At 42.1% G+C, this 18,437-nt stretch overlaps 1 pseudogene; it reads left to right on the top strand.

The window, feature by feature from the left end:
- The first annotated feature begins 7,554 nt into the window (after positions 1-7,554).
- On the top strand, positions 7,555-7,673 carry LOC127669042 (uncharacterized; annotated as a pseudogene).
- Positions 7,674-18,437: the final 10,764 nt, after the last annotated feature.

The raw sequence follows: 18,437 nt of genomic DNA, 5'->3' as shown, positions 1-18,437 counted from the left end.
ACACTTTTCTTCTCCCCCATCATCTTTCCTCTCTTCCTTTCCTTTCCCGCCTTTCTTCCCCAGTTTTCTTCCTTTTAGCTGGATTTAAGGTTCATATATTGAGGTATCTACTTGATTTTTAATATCAGAAAAACTCAAACTGAAGCAAGTTTTCCTGGAATTTGTATCTTCTCATTCCTTCCCTTTCCTTGCTTCTGTTCTGGTGAACAGCATTACTGTAATTTAACAAGGCTCAGACCTTAGTGTCACTTTGCATTCCATACCTCCCTCACTTTGAATGTGTGCTATGTCACCAAGCACAGCTTGATCATGTGATGGGTCACCAAGCATCTTGAACTTGTGATAGGTCATCAATCACACTTTGAACTTGTGGTAAATCACCAAGCACACCTTGATCACATGATAGGTCACCAAGTACACCTTGATCATGTGATGGGTCAGCAAGTATATCTTGATCATGAGAGGTCACCAAGCACACCTTGAACATATGATGGGTCACCAAGGCCACCTTGACCATGTGAGAAATCACCAGGCATATCTTGATCATGTGACAGATACCAAGCCCACCTTGAACAAGCGATGAGCCAGCAAGCCCCAGGGATCACTTTAATCAAGACATGGCCAGCTCTGTGTCTTTCTTATCAGGCATTCACAGTTTCTTCACATCTCTTTTCCTGATTTTGGCTTTTAGTCTGAACTTAGCTGTCACTATAATATTTCCCAAGGTGTAACTATGCACTTGTTTAAAATTCCTCAGGGACCAGTGACATGCTTTAGCTTTCAAGACCAACAGAAAAGCCCTTAGCTAAGCCCACAAGAACTTCAAGTTCTGTCTCAAGCTCATTACTGGTATTATACTCCCACTACTCCCTGAGTAAGCTCCAGCCATCTAAAATGCCCGTGCTTAGCATATATGGTGTTTTCATGCTTATAATTTCAGCATGGGGGTGGGGTGGGGATCACCATGAGTTTGAAGTCAGAGGGGCTCTAAAGTAAGTTCTTGAATGAGACCCTTATTCAAAACAAGACACATCTGGTGCTTAATGGGACTTAGTATTTACATTCTTTAGCCACAGTCTTCTTTGGTCTGGAAGTCATTTGTTCATTCATGTACTGAGTAATTGATAATGAATGATGAATGTTGTGGAGTGTTTATTCTGCTCCAGATACTTTCTGGTGATGGGGGATAGAGCCATGAACATGAACGGGGTGAAGGTCCTGCTTTCATGAAGCCCACATTGTAGTAGACAAAGACAGTCCATGCGTTTACAATGAAGTTTATATCTGCAGGTTATGAAGGCAATACCCTTAAGTGATGAGATTGTGGGTATTAAAAAGGCATATATATATATCTAATATATATATGCCTTTCCAGGACCTTTCTGTGTACAGTATCCCCTGGAAGATTCTCTCAAACAGGACCATTTTAACAGAGATCTTTGTTGTCAGGAGACAAGCATGAGGTCCAAAGTAACAGCAGGTATGTGGATTCTGTGTATTCAGAATGCCCTTAATATTTTACAAGGACTTTTAGAGGGAGGATGTGAGGGAGGGAGGGAGGGAGAGAGGGAGGGAGGGAGGGAGGAGAGGAACAGGGAATGCCATCAGGTAGAGATGTGTAGGCAGCCAAAGAATGTTAGGCCTTGTAGGCATAGTGAAGCTTTTGGATTTTTTTAATCCAAAAAGGGGGAGGGATATGTTTGGCTGGTTTGGCAGTTTCAAAATAGTATTGTAGAATAACAAGTATCAGGATAAGGAAACAATGAAAGGCTAGAATATCGACGGGGGTGGGAGGGGGCATTAGCTGCTATGGTTCAGCAGTTCTTCACAGAATAAAAGTCACCCCACAGAGTTGGCATATGAAAACACAATGCTCAGTGAAAAAAGACAGACAGGCCAGACATGGTGTCACACCCCACTCTGTGACCCTAGCACTCAAAGGCACTGATGTAGGAGGTTGTGAGTTCAAGGTCAGGATAAACTATTTAGCCAAGGGTACTGCTGAGAGTCCTAGCCTGGTCTATCTATCAGTAGTAGTGCTCTCAAAAAGAAAGCAGCAGGCAGGCAGGTAGGCAAGTGAAGCCAAGAAGACATAAAGACTTTATATGGATACCCAGAAGAGTCAGGTCCATAGACATGGAAAGCCCAGTAGTTCCCAGGGGTCCCGGTGGGGATGGGAAATGGAGAGGGAACACCGACCTGAAGGGGTTTTTTTTTTGGAGGGTGATAACAAGGTTCTGGAACTGGATGGTGGTAAAAATTATGAATGAATGTGATGCCAGGGAGTTGAATGAACACTCTTTTTTTTTAAAATTAGATATATTCTTTATTTACATTTCAAATGATTTCTCCTTTCCTGGATTCCCCCCTCCCCGAAAGTCCCATAAACCTTCTTCCTTCCCCCTGTCCCCAATCAACCGCCTCCCACTTCTCTGTCCTGGTATTCCCCTACACTGTTGCACTGAGCCTTTTCAGAACCAGAGGCCTCTCCTTCCTTCTTCTTGGGCATCATTTGATATGTGAATTGTGTCTTGGGTATTCCCAACAATATAAACTTCTGGGCTAATATCTGCTTTATCAGTGAGTGCATTACCATGTGTGTTCTGTTGTGATTGGGTCACCTCACTCAGGATGACATTCTCCAGTTCTACCCACTTGCCTAAGATTTTCATAAATTCATTGTTTTTAATAGTTGTATTTCATAGTGTAAATATACGACATTTTCTGTAACCATTTCTCTGTTGAGAGACAGCTAGGTTCTTTCCAGCTTCTGGCTATTATAAATAGGGCTGCTATGAACATAGTGGAGCATATGTCCTTATTGCATGCCGGGGAATCCTCTGGGTATATGCCTAGGAGTGGTATAGCAGGGTCCTCTGGAAGTGTCATGCCAGTTTTCTGAGGAACCACCAGACTGATTTCCAGAGTGGTTGTACAGTTTGAAACTCCACCAGCAGTGGAGGAGTGTTCCTCTTTCTCCACATCCTTGCCAGCACCTGCTGTCTCCTGAGTTTTTGATCTTAGCCATTCTGACTGGTGTGAGGTGAAATCTCAGGGTTGTTTTGATTTGCATTTCCCTGATTACTAAGGATGTTGAAGGTTTCTTTAGGTGCTTCTCAGCCATTCGATATTCCTCAGGTGAAAATTTTTTGTTTAGCTTTGTACGCCATTTTTTAATAGGGTTATTTGGCTCTCTGGAGTCTACCTTCTTGAGGTCTTTGTATATCTTTGATATAGTAGGCTTGGTAAAGATCCTTTCCCAATTTGTTAGTTGCCGTTTTTGTCCTTTTGACGGTGTCCTTTGCCTTACAGTAATTACAGAAATTACTTTGTAATTTTATGAGGTCCCATTTGTCAGTTCTTGATCTTATAGCATAAGCTATTGGTTCAGGAAAATTTCCCCTGTAACCACGTGCTCAAGGCTCTTCCCCAGAATGAACACTCTTGTAAAATGAAATTAGTAGTTTCATTGTTCCATGTTTCATGCTATGGTGTTTGTTTTTAAAGAGATCAGGCTCTCAGAACAAAGCAGGAGGCTTAAACAACAGAAAGATGGTATTGCCCAACTCTGGAGGCAGGGGATTCTAACACCAAAGTAGGTGTGACAGGGTGATTTCTGCTACCTCCCTGGCTGTGCATGGCAGTCATCTTGGTGCTCACACCATCGTGTTCTCTCTCTCTCTCTCTCTCTCTCTCTCTCTGTGTGTGTGTGTGTGTGTGTGTGTGTGTGCACATGTGCGCATGCGAGTGTACACCCAGAAACAGATGAGAGGGATGGAAGGAGACCAAGACAATAAAGAAGAGAAAAGAAAAGGGGAGAGGAGAGGAGAGCACGTGGGCTGTGGGAAGGGGAGAGGAGGGAAGGGGAGAGGGGAAAAAACCAAGTTCCTTCGCATTTCTTAAAGTGTGTTGATTCTACTGAATTGGAGTCCCAAATTTCTGATCTTATTTAACCTCTTGCTTCCATTCCAAATGCAGGCACACTGAGGGGCAGACAATCAATATACACATTTTAGAAGTCAATAATTCCATTCATTATATTATGATCTATATTTCACAGTAATAATGTTAAGAGTTGGTAGGTGACTGTGGGATACATAATCATGGAGAGAATATGACGATTAGCTAAGAGACTAGTGTGGGAATGGGGGAGATGATAGGGTCGAACAAGGTGGTCCTAGGGAGGGACGTCTACTTGGGCTTTTCCCTTCTTGTTTTCCTCTAGAGATGCCTGCCTCCCATGGTAGTGCTGGTCTCTCGCCCTACCCTTACTTGGTCTTCCTAGTGCCTAGTCTGTGGATAAACCCATCAGACCACATCCCTGAAGGGGTAGAGTATTCTATTAATATGCTGTGAAGATTGGAGATTCTGTGCCGTCTCTTGCCTCTCTTCCCAGGCCAAGTGAGGTATCATCTCCATTCTGCATATCCACACTTGTCAGTGCCCAGTCTGTGGTAGACTTGGCAGATCCAGTAGCAGTTGACTGACAGTGAAATGTTTCTCCCATCAGCTTTATCCTGGGTGTGATGCTTTGATTTTCGTCTTCCTGAAATCCTTCACTTCCTCCATAGAACCCTTTAATCGTGGTTTAAAGTTTGACTCCCCCCTCCCCCGCCCCTAAAGCATTCTCTCACCTTCACCACACTCTAGTGTGACTATGTGTTTGCCTTTTGTGTACGGTTCACACACTCACATATTGTTGTTACTTTGTTTCCAACCCAATTCCTGGGTAAAAGAAATCTCAACTCAGTAACAACACAAGCTATAAGCCCAGATTGGGCAGATCTCCCACTATACTACTCTATTTCCATCTATATTATCCCATAGAACCTGCAGTCTCTCAGGCCACGGGCTTCTCTCTCTGCAGGTCTAAGTCATCGATCCATTGTAGTAACTCTCTGTCCTGTTGATCCCCTGTGGCTCCTCCCCCAAACTCCTAGCTCCTCCCCCATCCTCCTGTCCAATCATTGGCTCAAGCCTTTATTTGAAAAGTTAAGGTGGGGAGAAGGTTTACAAGGCAACTCCTCATCTGCAGCCTCGGAAGAGTGAAATTAGCATCAAAATACAAGCCCAGGGCTATCCACAATACACACACACACACACATGCTTGTTAAATACTAACCATTAATGCAATCACTTCTTAAATGCGCTCATGGTAGAAATAGAACCACATACATTTTGTACTGGCAGTAAAGAGTTTCCAAAAGGATCAAGCTTTTAAATTCATTTTTATAAACAGTCTTATGTGCATACCTGCATGCCTCGATTTGCAGTGAATTTCCTGCCTCTGCCTTTGGGAGCTGGGACTACAGGTGTGTACCACACTATGCCCAGCTGACACTAAACATTTTAAAGATAAGAACACTCAATACTAGTCTCTTCCTGCCTCCCATATCCCACGTGATTTCTATCAGTCAAGTGTCCAATAAATGCTCAACATACACTTCTCATGTGAAACCCAGTGTTCTACCATATTTCTTTGCCCTTCTCTGCTGATGCTCGCTGAAAAGTGTATAATGCGATTTAATCCATTCCCCCCCCCCCTCCAATCCCCTCCTTATCCTCACCATCACTCTGCCCTCCCAATTTTAGATTCTTTGTCTTCTTCTTCGTCTCTCTTATCCTGGGCTTACCTTGGAGCCCTCTTTATGCTGCCGGTGTGTAAACGGGAATGGGACCATCTCCCAGAGCATGTATAGTCAGCCTAACAGGGGCAGCATCCCTGAAGGAAACCTACTTGTCTTTTCCCAGTACCAAACAATTGTCATAGCCTCTCAGCTAGGGCTGAGAGAGACTTCAGAAGCACCTTCCTAGCCCCTGCTGGGATAGCGACTGACTTGCTCTGACGAAGCTGAAGCTCTTACACATACAGTCACAGCTGCTGGGAGTTCATGTGTGTGATAGGTCTGTCGTGTCCAGGAAATGTTTCACTGCAGACACGGGGACCACAAAGACACCTTGAAATGCTAGCTTGGATCTTGACAGTGATTGGACTTATAAACTCCAGGTTCAACTTACAGAAAGTGCCCAACTAGGTAATTGATATTCTTTCAAGATTTGTATAGAACCATTACTATGATGTTCAACTGGAGTTTGTAAACTTCCTTGAAGATTTTCTCACTTCCCACAGCCATGGAATGACAACTTCTTGGAGATGATTACCTGAAAGCCAATAATAGGTTAAATTTATATGTGTTTTCAATCCTTGGGATAATAAAAAAAAAAGTGGCAAAGTTATTTCTACTCTCTGAAAATGGAAGGTCAATATAAATTATATATTCTGTTGGTACAAAAATGATAATCTATCACTGGCCATTTGTTTTGACTTAAGCTGACTTGACTGAATTTTGCTGTCTGCATATCCATTTTCATCTAGTTTTTCTATATCTAATGGATTGTATGCCTTCCACAGTTGTTCAGGCTTGTAGCTGTAGTCTAAGTGTTTTTGAAATAGGTTACAGTCAGCTTATTAATGCTGCATTTAAAACTCATGATTTGTGTTTCCTTAATATTTTTGGATTAGGGAACTGGCTTCTTGAGGATTATAAATCTCATGAAAATTAAACTGTAAAATGATTTCAAAGCTATTTTGAGATATTCTAGACATCTTTTAAAAATACAACCACTGACTATGCACTTCTTAAGATAGTTCCCTACTTAAAATAAGCAAAGCAGTTTAAATGTTATGTTTTCTGCAAGTGAAATATAAATGATGACTTGTAAACTTCCCAGAAAGCATGAAATTTGAAGGAAGCCAAACTTAAGAGGAGATTCACGTCCATGACTGCCAGGGAAAACAGCCCTTAAGCCTGTCCTTCCATTGAGGAGACACATATTTGGTAATATGCTTCCTTATCTAGAAAAAAAAAAAGTGATGTATCATTTTTCTCATGGGTTTACTTTAACGCTCAAACTTACTTTGCACAGTAATATAGGAATAGAGAAATCTCTGAACTATTTTTTGAAGGTAGAAGAAATGGTGATTGACTTGAGGGGTTAGTAGGAAGCTTATAGACATTCCTATGGCTGGAGCAATTTCTAACTTAATTTTATAAAGCAATTTAAAATACAGGCCATGATTCTTACCAAACCCAGTACTATGTACAATAAATATGTATCAGTAAAAATACTTAAGTTCACAGACCTCACAACACAAATAAAAGAGAAGACACAGAATAACCCTCTTCAGGGGCTGTAATATTGCTTTGTCACCTAGCTGTGATGGGAAGCCCAGGGCAGTGGTAACTAGAGCATTCAGAGTCCTTGGTATAATGTTTTTTTCTTGCTACCCATCCCCCGTGACCCTCAAATTAAAACAATGTCATGACTAAAAGTTGCTTAAGAAGGTTCTGAGACTTCCAAGTTGTTAAACCCTATTATGGAATCTAATTTGGAGCTTTTTTTATTATTATTTTTCTATCTTCCATTAAGATCTTGATGGTTCCTTTTGGGATTAATGAACATACTTTAATTTATTTAAAGAGGACCATGGTGTGTTGTATAATTTAAGAAGGCTATAGTGTGCTATATAAATTTACTTAAGATGACCCTGATGTGTTGTATAAAAGGCGACCGTCGTACCTTAGCATTTTCTTTGACGTGGATGGAAAAGGTTCCTTGGTCTTACAATAAATTAATGATTAAGGCATTGCCATTTACTTATGGTGATATTTGGGGGAGAACAAAAAAAAAACCTTAATAAACAAAGGTTGAAACCGAGATGAATAGTTATGATTTTTACAATTCAAGTTTTATATTTAAGTTTCTCTATCAGCTGGCATGAATAAAGACAAGAGCATTTTTTATATCGTCTGTAAATGATCTCTCTTCTGCAGCAAATACTCTCAATGAAAAAAGGGATATTTGCAACATGAATGTCCTGTAGTAGAAGATTTTCTGGATATGTGTGGAGGACTTATGAGTCCACCAGATATTCAGTGCGAATTTCAATAAAGGGTGTTCACATGAACAACTCCTTTAGGATGTACTAGTCCTAAAGGAAGAGAGAATAGGATGTTGGGTGTATGCTCAAGGGTTGTAGCAAGTCCTTGGGTTGTAGCAGGTAAGTGTCACTTCGGAGTAACCATGGTAATACATGTCTGAATTATAAGGCAGTAAATGAGAAGGAAAGTGAGAGAAAGTGACTTCATGAAAATATTTGTGGGATGTAAGCACACATTCTACCACTTAAAATAGTGTCAAAAACATCGTGGTTTCAAAGGACAACTTCCTGGGCCAACATTACCCTCAAAAATGACAGAGGCAACCGTTGGGCATTTTTAACCCTAGAACTTTAGTAGGTATACATTAACATTGACAGCATGGTGTCTGGGTGGGTGAACACATCGTGAGCATCATTGTTTGCTTCCTAGCAACTGTTAGGATCAGAGCTTTAGTAGATTTTGATAAAAGTTATGACAGTAGTTTTGACTTCATGACTAATTGTATACGCCCATTTGACTGGGCCATAGGATTCCCAGATTGCTGGATTAAACATGATCTCTGGGGATTTTGTCTGTGAAGGTGTTTCTGGGAGAATGGATGGGCCCAGCAAAGTAGATGACATTCCTACTGTGAGTGACCATCAGTCAATCTATTGAGGGGCTAAGCTGAACAAAAAGTTGGAGGATGGTTGGGTGTCGTCCAGCTGCTAGAGAGGGGACATTTATCTTCTTCTCTCAAAGTCTTTACCCTCAGATCTGTAGGTGTGGTCTGAAATCCCATCATGGGCTCTTCAATGCTCAGGTCTTTGCTATTGACTTACCTGTGTCTCAAGCATGAGAGTGAAAATCAGGAAACTTCTTCGCTCCCACAAATATACCAACCAGTATTTTATAAGAAACCTCATTCATCTCTTGATATATACTCATGTGTATTCATAGACACATTCATGGATGAAGTGTGTGATTTTAGACCTCGCCTAATATATGCTACCACTCTTGGTGTGAACCTGGCAAATGCCCATGTGAGATTCACCTGGGAAGTTAAGAAGTAGAGAGGGACTCAAGGAGCATTGGAATTCCTCTAAAACTGAGGCTGCAGAACAAGCATTGTAGTTTTCTGCTTTTAATTGTGAGTCTGATTTCTTTTTTTATCTCAAGTTAGACTAACCTGTGAATGGTATCTGACCAATGTTGATGTGCTTACTTTTTAATGTTTTGAGGTTGTAGGTGCTTAGAAATAGTGGCTGACTAAGAAAGATGGTGGCAAAAAATAATAATATCAACCAGCTAGACCCCCCACCCCCCCAGAGTTCCCAGGGACTAAACCACCAACCAAAGAGTACACATGGAGGGACCCATGGCTCCAGCTGCGTATGTAGCAGAGCATCCTCTTATCTGGCATCAATGGGAGGAGAGGCCCTTGGTCCTGTGAAGGCTTGATGCCCCGGTATAGGGAAATGCCAGATCTCGGGGAGGTGGGAGTGGGTGGGGAGGTGGGAATGGGCAGGTGGGTGGGTGAAAACCCCCATAGAAGTAGGGAGAAGGGGGATGGGAGAGGGGGGATCTGGAGGGGAAACCTGAAAGGGGATAACATTTGAAATGTAAATAAATAAAATAACCAATAAAAAGAAGAAAGATAGTGGTTCATGGCTGAAATCTCAGCAGCTGTGAGGCTGAAGGAGCAAGGGCTTATTTGAGGGTACCCTTGTTTCCCCAGTAAGACCATGTCTCCAAACAGAAAAATAATGAAGAAAGAAATATGATGCATTTTCTTTCAAGCTTCCTTCTATAGATCTTAACAATGCTTTAGATAGTCGCCTTAACTTCAAGAGACCGAGCTTATTTCCTACCAAGGGCCTTTTATGAAGCAAATGTTTCATTAACATTCTTTCCACAAATGTAGAAGAACAATAAATGAAGAAAAACTTTATTGTTGCCCCGCAGGCAAGAGCCGATGAGATAGAGCCTATGTTACGTTACGTTAGCTATGTTATAAATATGTTATAACTGTTGCTGGAAAATCAGACATCATCATGTTCCATTCCATCACCCGCTCCCGGGGCCTTAGCTCCATGTTGATCATTAGCATCAAACGTCACCGCCGAGTTTGGCAAACAGCTGCCCGGTTTGGTTTAGGGCTAAGACCTATTCTGGCAAAGATGAAACTTTACTCGTTCCAGAAGAGATGGTTTGGATTGAGACAGCGTGGCCGTCTGCCAGAGCGGCAGGGATCAGAAGGAAGTCCTGCAGTGCAGTGCATGGCTTGTGAGTTAGACCCTCTGGGGCTGCAGTGAAATCTATAGACTCTGGACACTGGGTGATAAAGTACAGATTTTCAGTATGTGGGCCAGGACCGTGGATAGTGCTGAATGTGGGGATGGCTGACCAGTCAGTCAGTCAGTCAACAGGTTCTCCAGCGTGGGAGAGAGGATTAAAAAGAAAGAGACAATGAGACAAAACTGCAGCATGACCCCAGTCAATTCTGAGACTGAAGGCGGGTTTAATAATTTCCAATCCACTCTTATACTTACATGCAGGAATTAAGATCCATAGTAGTACAATGAGGAACAAGCAAGACAGTAAACAGAAAATTGTCAAGGCAGGGAGCAAAGTCCCTCTTCACTTCAGTGACTTGTTTCCAAGGGTGTGTAAGGAAGACCAAAATACCTGAGCTTGCTTCCTTGTCCAAGCCCAGAATCTCACCTGAAGCCTGCTTCTCTCATTCCACCCTAAGATTAAAATTCCTGCCGTAACCTACTTCCCTATTATGCCCGAACGTCAGATTCCTGCCTGAAGCCCTTGTCCTTGGCCCATGTCAAGTTCCTGCCAGACAGCAAGGTACCCCAAGGAGGCTCTCTACAGATTGCAAATATTTGGTGATGGTAAACGCTTCTTAATTTGCAGTGGCTACAAATTAGTTCAAAATCAAAGGCATGGGTATGAGGAGGTCCTGGTAGTGTTCAACCATTGAACCATGTGATCTCACTGCAGTCCTGGTTCTGAACACACAACACACACACTTTGTACCATACATGATGTTACGCCAGTAATTGCTATCGGAAAGAAACATCTAGCCTCAGATCTGAGTCTAGCACAGGCTATGAACTGACTGCTTTTGCTGTGTATGCAAAGTTTCCCAACTTTTATAGAAACATAATGATTTAATTATAGAAAACAAAGAATTTTAATTTTTTTAACCATCATTCCTCAGAGTGTAAGTATTACATCTGTATACACTTGGGTCATATTGTGTTAAAATGCTTGATTTTAATAACTGCCATTTGAGTTGCTGGATTGAATTTCATAAAAGGTCATTCAATCATTAAGTGAATTTTTGTTTGAGATCAGCACAGAATTCCTATCAATTTCTGAAATGGCCACTAAAATATTTTTATTATTTGATACTACAAAATTTATGTGAAGTGATCTTCTCATCATGAATAATTATAAAATCCAAATAACATTCAATGTTTAGAAATGTTGAAGAGACTCTACGTTCTGCAGTATCAAATATCCAGCCAGCATTTAAATTTTTATGTAAAAATAATTAAATAATTTATGTAAAAATATTCCAACATATATCTGATTAGTATGAAAAATTGCTTTATTCTTTAAAAACATAGTAAAAGCATACACACATCAAATAATTATTTTTTAAATAAGTGGGTTTATATTTATCATCACTGATTGGTATGCTTATTTAAGATATTTATATACCCAGGATTTATAACAATTTCTTGGTGAACAGGGCTTATTGAGCAGAAAACATTTAAGAAATCTGTGCCATAAGATGAAGCCAGTGAAAATTCAAGTAGGAGCTGACTATGGTTGTGCAAGCCTTTAGTCCCAGCACTCTGGAGACAGAGGCAGGGGAATGTCTGAGTTCACGGCCAGCCTGGTCTACATGGGGAGTTCTAGGCCAGCTAGTTACATAGAGAGATGCTGTCTCGAAAAACAACAAATTCCATCAAGGATGGAATAGGGACCCTTGAGGCTCCCCCCCACCTCTGTCTGAGAAGACATTGGCGGTGGTTGGCGGTTGAGGGAGAGTCACTCTCCTGTAGGGATGTGGCTGACGGTGAGTTAGTTGTTCATCCTTGTGAATGGGCACACACGCATGTGCACGTGGTCTGCATTTATTGGACTCAGGAGTTATTGATGATAAAGACAAAACACTGAGGTTGGGAGGGGGACGGAACGGGAAGGAGTAGTGTGAGTTGGAGGAACGTAGTGGTGGGTGGATTTGACTTGTGTTCATTCTATAAATGCATGAGACATTTCAAAGGATGAAAACTACGGCTTTTCCAGGGGCCCCGGCTGGTAGATAAGGACACTGGCTCTCCTTCCCGAGTGCCTGTGTTCTCTTCCCAGCACCCACGTGACAGTACATAACTGTAACTCTAATTTCAGGGCCTCCAGCACCCTCTTCTGATCTCCTAGGGCCCTAGGCACTCAAATGGTGCACAGACACACATGCAGACAAAGCACCCATGGATAAAGTTAAAAACTAAAACACTATTTTAAAAAATGTAAATTTCAGAAATCGTAATCACAGCAGCCATGCGGTCATGAGGGTCAGGTGTGGCATCATGTCCCTGGAATACATTTGTACGTGGTGAAGGTCAGATCCCGGTCAGCCCCTCACAAACCTCGAGAGCTATGCATACCAGTACTAGCAAGATATAATATTGTTACTAGAACTATTTTGAATAATTTCATCTCAGACTGCCATTGGCCTGTCAAAGTGAACCCATTAGCATGGGGCAGGTTGGGTGGATCTCTGGGGTGGAGGGGCTCAAATGCATGGTAGGGGTCTCTGCAGTATCCTTCCCCCATTTATGGGTCAACCGATTAAGCGTTGGGCTTTGGGCCAGACATTAGAAATGAACAAGAATAATGCTTGTCTTCAGAAAGAGAAGGGGAGGAAAAGAGAAAGAGATAGAGATAAGAGGAGAGAGACACAGACGGAGATGGAGAGCCAAATACAGAAATACAGATAGAGGGACACTCGCACTCACATGCATATACACACACACACATGCATGCACGCGCACACGCAGAGTTCGGGGAGGGGGGGGGAGACGGGGAGAAGCACCAGACATCCTTTTTACAATTTAATAATGTGGTCTATGGAGAGCAGGCTCGTAACAAAGATGGATTTACGCAGAAGGATTCATTTTGCCTGCAGTGCAGAGTGCAGGGAGGAGGACCAAAACATCTTGACAAAAATAAATGTCCCTCAACAGATGGAAATGATAAACAGGCTTATATAAAGCCTGTTTCAATTCCCACACAATGAGAGCTGAGAGAGTGTTGGAACACGGGGATCTCTGAGCCAGAGGGCAACAGAGAAAGCCCTTGAAGGCACAGCTAAGCTCAAACCGGCTGTAGATGTGGGAGTGGTCCGCGCCAAAGGGACCCGGTGCGGTATAAAGTAGACTTGGCTGGTGTTGAAGGTACAGAGGAGTCCTCGGCATTGCTGCCACTGCTCATACACTTTGTGGGAAAGGACTATGGGTCTCAACCACGTCACCTTCCCAGAGACTGCCTTCTTGGTTATTTTGTTGCTGAGTCTCTATACCAGTGGTTCTCAACCTGTGAGTTGAACGACCCCTTTGGGAGAAGAATGACCCTTTCACACGGACTGGTCCCATATCAGATATCCTGCACAGTTACATTACGATTCCTAACTAGCAAAATTACTATGAGTAGCAAAGAAAACAGTTTTATGGTTGGGGGATAACACAATGGGAGAAATTGTTTTAAGAGGTCACAGCATTAGGAAGGTTGAGACCCACTGCTCTAGGCAATCATAGGCTTCATATCAGCTGGTGTCTGCTGCCTGGTTGGGGGCTCAGTGTCTGAGAGATCTCGGGGGTCTAGGTTAGTTGAGACTGCTGGTCTTCTTACAGTGTCACCCTCCTCTTCAGCTTCTTCCAGCTTTTTCCTGATTCAACCACATGGGTCCCTGGCTTCCGTCCATTGGTTGGGTATAAGGTCTACATCTGACTCTTTCAGCTGCTTTTTGGGCCTCTCAGAGGGCAGCCATGCTAGGCCCCTGTCTGTAAGCACACCACAGCATCAGTAATAGTGTCAGGCCTTGGAGCCTCCCCACCTCAAGGCTTTCTTATTGATATCAAGTACAGAGCATGAGATTAGTTACAACTTGGCATCTCTGTTGCGTCTTACTGTCTCAGAGACCTTACATTCCTTTGTCCCCCCCCCACTTTACTTATCACAGTGAATCATACATACTCAATAAAGTTTCTGATTAAAAACTAATTCAGATCATGTACAAGAAAGTATAGGTCATAGTCATGGGTTCATAGAAACACAAATGTTTGTTTTTCCTTCTTCTGTTCTTGATTTGTGTGTGTGTGTGTGTGTGTGTGTATGTGTGTGTGTGTGTCTGCAGTGCTCTGTGCAGGGCCCAGTGTCTACTGGAAGGTCAATAAACTTGAGTTGAACTTCAAATGTTAATGCTTGCTGGGGGCTCTTCACATTCCAGTTATGTTTCTAAGCTCTGTACATGCATACTAACTCATTTAATACTCTTCCTAACAATGTGAGGATTGTATTTAAATTCCCATTTTGTTTATGAGGAAACTAACCCAGAAAATGTCAGGTACTTCCTTAGGAGAGTTCAGTAACTGATACTGGGGTCCCGGTTGGTAGTAACTCTGAACTTTGTGCTTTCAACCTGACCAAGATTCTACATGTTCATTCTGTGTAGTCTATAGATTATGTGGGAGACCTTTTAGAAATTTCTTGCCAGTGCTGATCAGAGAATTCTAAAAGTAGGTTGTCTTGTTCCTTGTACTTCAGAATTGTTCATATAGTCTCGTGAAAACTCATTTCCCGTAGCAGAATAGAGCGAATTCTGTCTTGTTCTCCAGGAGCGTGAACATTCATTGAAGTGTACTTGTGAATTGACTGAATAGCATCTATCTGATAGCTATTCAACATTTATTCATCGTTAAACTCAGAGTATAAAATACGAAGCCACCCTTGACTCATGACCCCCACCATTGCCACTAACTGCACTTTCCTGGGCTCCTATGTGGTAACTGTTAGATACAAGTCCCATAGGAACTCTATTCTGCAGTGGACGGACCTGGAGTCATAGTGGTGACTAATCTGCCGTGTTTGGACAGCCAGCTAGGCTCCCTGACTTGGAGAAACAAAGACAATGAGATGAGAAAACAAAGCAAACAAAATACCCCTCCCTCCCCCCTCAGTTCCTCAAAGCACCTGTTTCTCCACTGTTGTCATGGAGAAAGTCTAGAAGGTCTCGAAGCTGTGTCAGTCCCCTCCCATGAAGGATGTGCAGAGCTGTTTATCCAGCCCTTCCTGACAGCGTGTGCATTATCTGTATGCACCGGGCCCTTGGATACACCATATCTTGTCAAAGAGTGCCAAAGTACACTACGACAATTTCCTTTTAATTATTTCTGATCTAAATATCAGCGTTGAATTTTGCTTTGAGCAAAAGAATAGCAACATGGCCAAAAACTACTGTTACTTGAAAGTTAGACATTAAAAAAAAAAAAAAAAAGAAGATGGAGTGACAAAATTAAATCATCTTTTATTTAGATGAAAGATGTTATGCCTATAATATATTGTATTTTTAAATTAAACAAATGAAAAATCTTTCTTTCCAATTCTTTCCTTCCGTTCTTCCTCCCTTCCACCCTTCTTCTCTCTGTCTCTGTCTCTGTCGTCTCTGTCTCTGTCTCCCTCTCTCTCTTTCCTGGCTGACTATGTAATTTTTCAATGTGTATGGAAGCTGGACGATGAATTACTTGGCAGGAAATGAAAAGTTAAATAAATACTGTTTCAACTAGGCATCATAAACAACGTTAATTATAAGCTAAGACATTGGGCAGCTCCAAGACATCCAAATATGGCTGTGTTCAGTGCACTGACAGATGAAATCCAATTTCCCTTTTGATTTATTCAAACCTATCTTGCAGTTCCTGAGCAAAAGTCTCCAAACTGAACAAGCACGATAAGAAAGCATAATGCACACAAAGCACACATTCTTCTCCGAGCTGGAAAGGGCATGCATTCCTCTGCCCTCTCTCCCTCAACTTGACCAGCTAAGCACAGTCTGTACTTGGGAATAAGTCAAGAAAAAAAATCATTAATTTCAAGGATACTGTGTTGAAAAGTGATCTTTTATATTTAAAATTTCACTTCAAAAAGGTAATAAGGGTGGTAGGCAAAGAAACAGATGTTGCTCGGACCTGATAGAGGTTCTTCTTACTGGCCCTCCTTTCCTGATGACATTAGCATTCTGGTGCAGGCAAAGGCTGGAGAAATCTCCAGGCCTCTGTAATTGGGTGATATGGGGAAGGGCTAGTTGTAAGCCTTCTAATGTTGATTTCACATAGAGCCTGAGTCTAAGCCTTTGGTGCTAGTTCTCACTACAGACCACCACTAATGTCTTTATCTCTTCAATCTGAAAGACAGTCATATATAAGCAATGTGGGTTCTCCTGCTTCCCTTCTGTACAGGGATGTGGTAGTGATGGTGCCAGCCTAGCAGGTAGGTGCTTAGCATTCTTTGGCAAAAGGGAGTCCCTGAACTGAAGTCAACACTACTACGGTCTTATGACGCTGGACTAGGCAGGTTTCCCAGGTCCCAGCATCTCAGCCTTTCTCTGATGGCCAAAGAGAATGAATGGGGTTTTTACTCTCATGTTCATGTTCAGCCAAGAATATCCCACAACACAACCCTCTGAGGTCCGAGCATCTCTTGGTGGTCATAGTTCTTGGTGACAAATCCTTTTCATTCTTGTATGGAGCCGTTATCTTTTTGATAGTTTTGGTATGACAATGGGGGCCATGGTGTGTCAGCGGTGTGCACTCAATGGCTGCAGGACCAGCAATTTCATACACTGCCTAGGCCCTGCTGTTTTGCATCCCTCTATACTCTAGATCCCCTTCCATCATGCATGTTGTTCTGGGCTCTTAAGTCCCACAGACAGTTATCCTATTCCATCAAGTATGTTGGAGATCATTCATTCTCCAGCAAAAAGGTTCAGACCCAATCTCATTTCTTCTTGCTCCTCTGCTTCTTGGTACGCTCATCCTTGTAAAAGAAAACAAAGGTGTAAGGCAGAACTCAGGAGCTTCAGTCAGTAAAATGCATAGATGTGTTGATGATGGGTGAGGTCTATGTCCTTCCCTCAGAGTGTGCAAGACTCAGAACCCTGCCACATCCCACTGAGAGAATAACAAAGGGTTGGAGCTAGATCCATATGCCAAGGACTGAACAGCATACACAATGCCATTTGCTTATAGGCAACTATTTCTACTCCGAGTCTTCTAATTGGATTCTATTTGTTTCTCTTTCTGGGTCAAACATTTTTGTAACATCCACGAAACCTTGTTAATGTAGAGTGTCATTCTAGAGAGTTCCATTCCAAAGCACCATGGTGATAAGTGAGTTCTGTCTCATTCCCGACTCCAGGGTGGAGTGACACATTCCTGGGACCTTTAGTCATGGTCTCCCTAGGCACTGGCATGTTGCTCTGAGAATCTAATTCAAGTTTGTGGATCCTAAACCCTGAACACAGCGTTCAAAGTTTCTGCCTTTTGTCTCAGTCAGAAACCATTTTTGTCCTTAACCACACCTCTGCCCTGCATCAACAAGGAGTGTTTGCCAGAGCCTGCTCCTCAGGACTGAGGGAGAGATGCTGGAAATGAACTATTCCATGGCCAGGGAGGAGGTGAACCAGACTGTTGCCAAACAGCTCTGGGATGGAAAACCTCCAGCAAACATAAAACAGTGGTCCTATCTGCACCTTTGAAAGGGACACGTGAGCTTTCTAAGGCAAAAGCTTCTCTTATGTTATCTCATTAAAGGAGAGGATTTGAAACAGGAATAGAGGCTGGTCAGTGGGGAATATTAATACTCTTACCAAGCAAGAATATTAATGATGAATATGTAATATCAAATGTTCTGTCAAGCCTATCATTGGGGGTCCTGTGATTTGCAACTATAATGCAACTATTATGGTGAAGGACTGCTAAGACCCTTTGTTTGACTCATGGAAAGGAAATAAACCATATTTAAAATGCTCCAGAGATGAGAGATTCTACAGAGAATGAATCCTCTCACAATGAAAATAAGGTTGCCCAAATACAAACACTCACTTAAAACTGAACAGATATTTTGCATTCAGTTTTATTGGAGGTAAAGTTTATATACAGTCAAAAGCATCCACTTAAAGAATGCTATTCAATTTATCCACAGGGCACAACGAACTGTGCTTTCTCTTTAACACAAGCCCATGAAATCACTGCTCAGATTAAGATGTAGAACTGTTAGTTTCATTGTGCCAGAACATTTCCTTCTGTCCTTTTGAAGTTCCCTCCCCCCTCTCTCTAGCCTCAGGCAATGGTTGATCTGCTTTCTGTCACCAGGGACTTGATTTGCATTTTCTGGAATTTTAACTAGATAGAATCCTGCGGTGTGGACATTTTTGTG

The sequence above is a fragment of the Apodemus sylvaticus genome, chromosome 18 (genome assembly GCF_947179515.1).
Source record: "Apodemus sylvaticus chromosome 18, mApoSyl1.1, whole genome shotgun sequence".
Classification (NCBI taxonomy): domain Eukaryota; kingdom Metazoa; phylum Chordata; class Mammalia; order Rodentia; family Muridae; genus Apodemus; species Apodemus sylvaticus.
The sequence above is the reverse complement of the archived record's forward strand: the minus strand, read 5'-3'. Positions and strand labels throughout refer to the sequence as shown.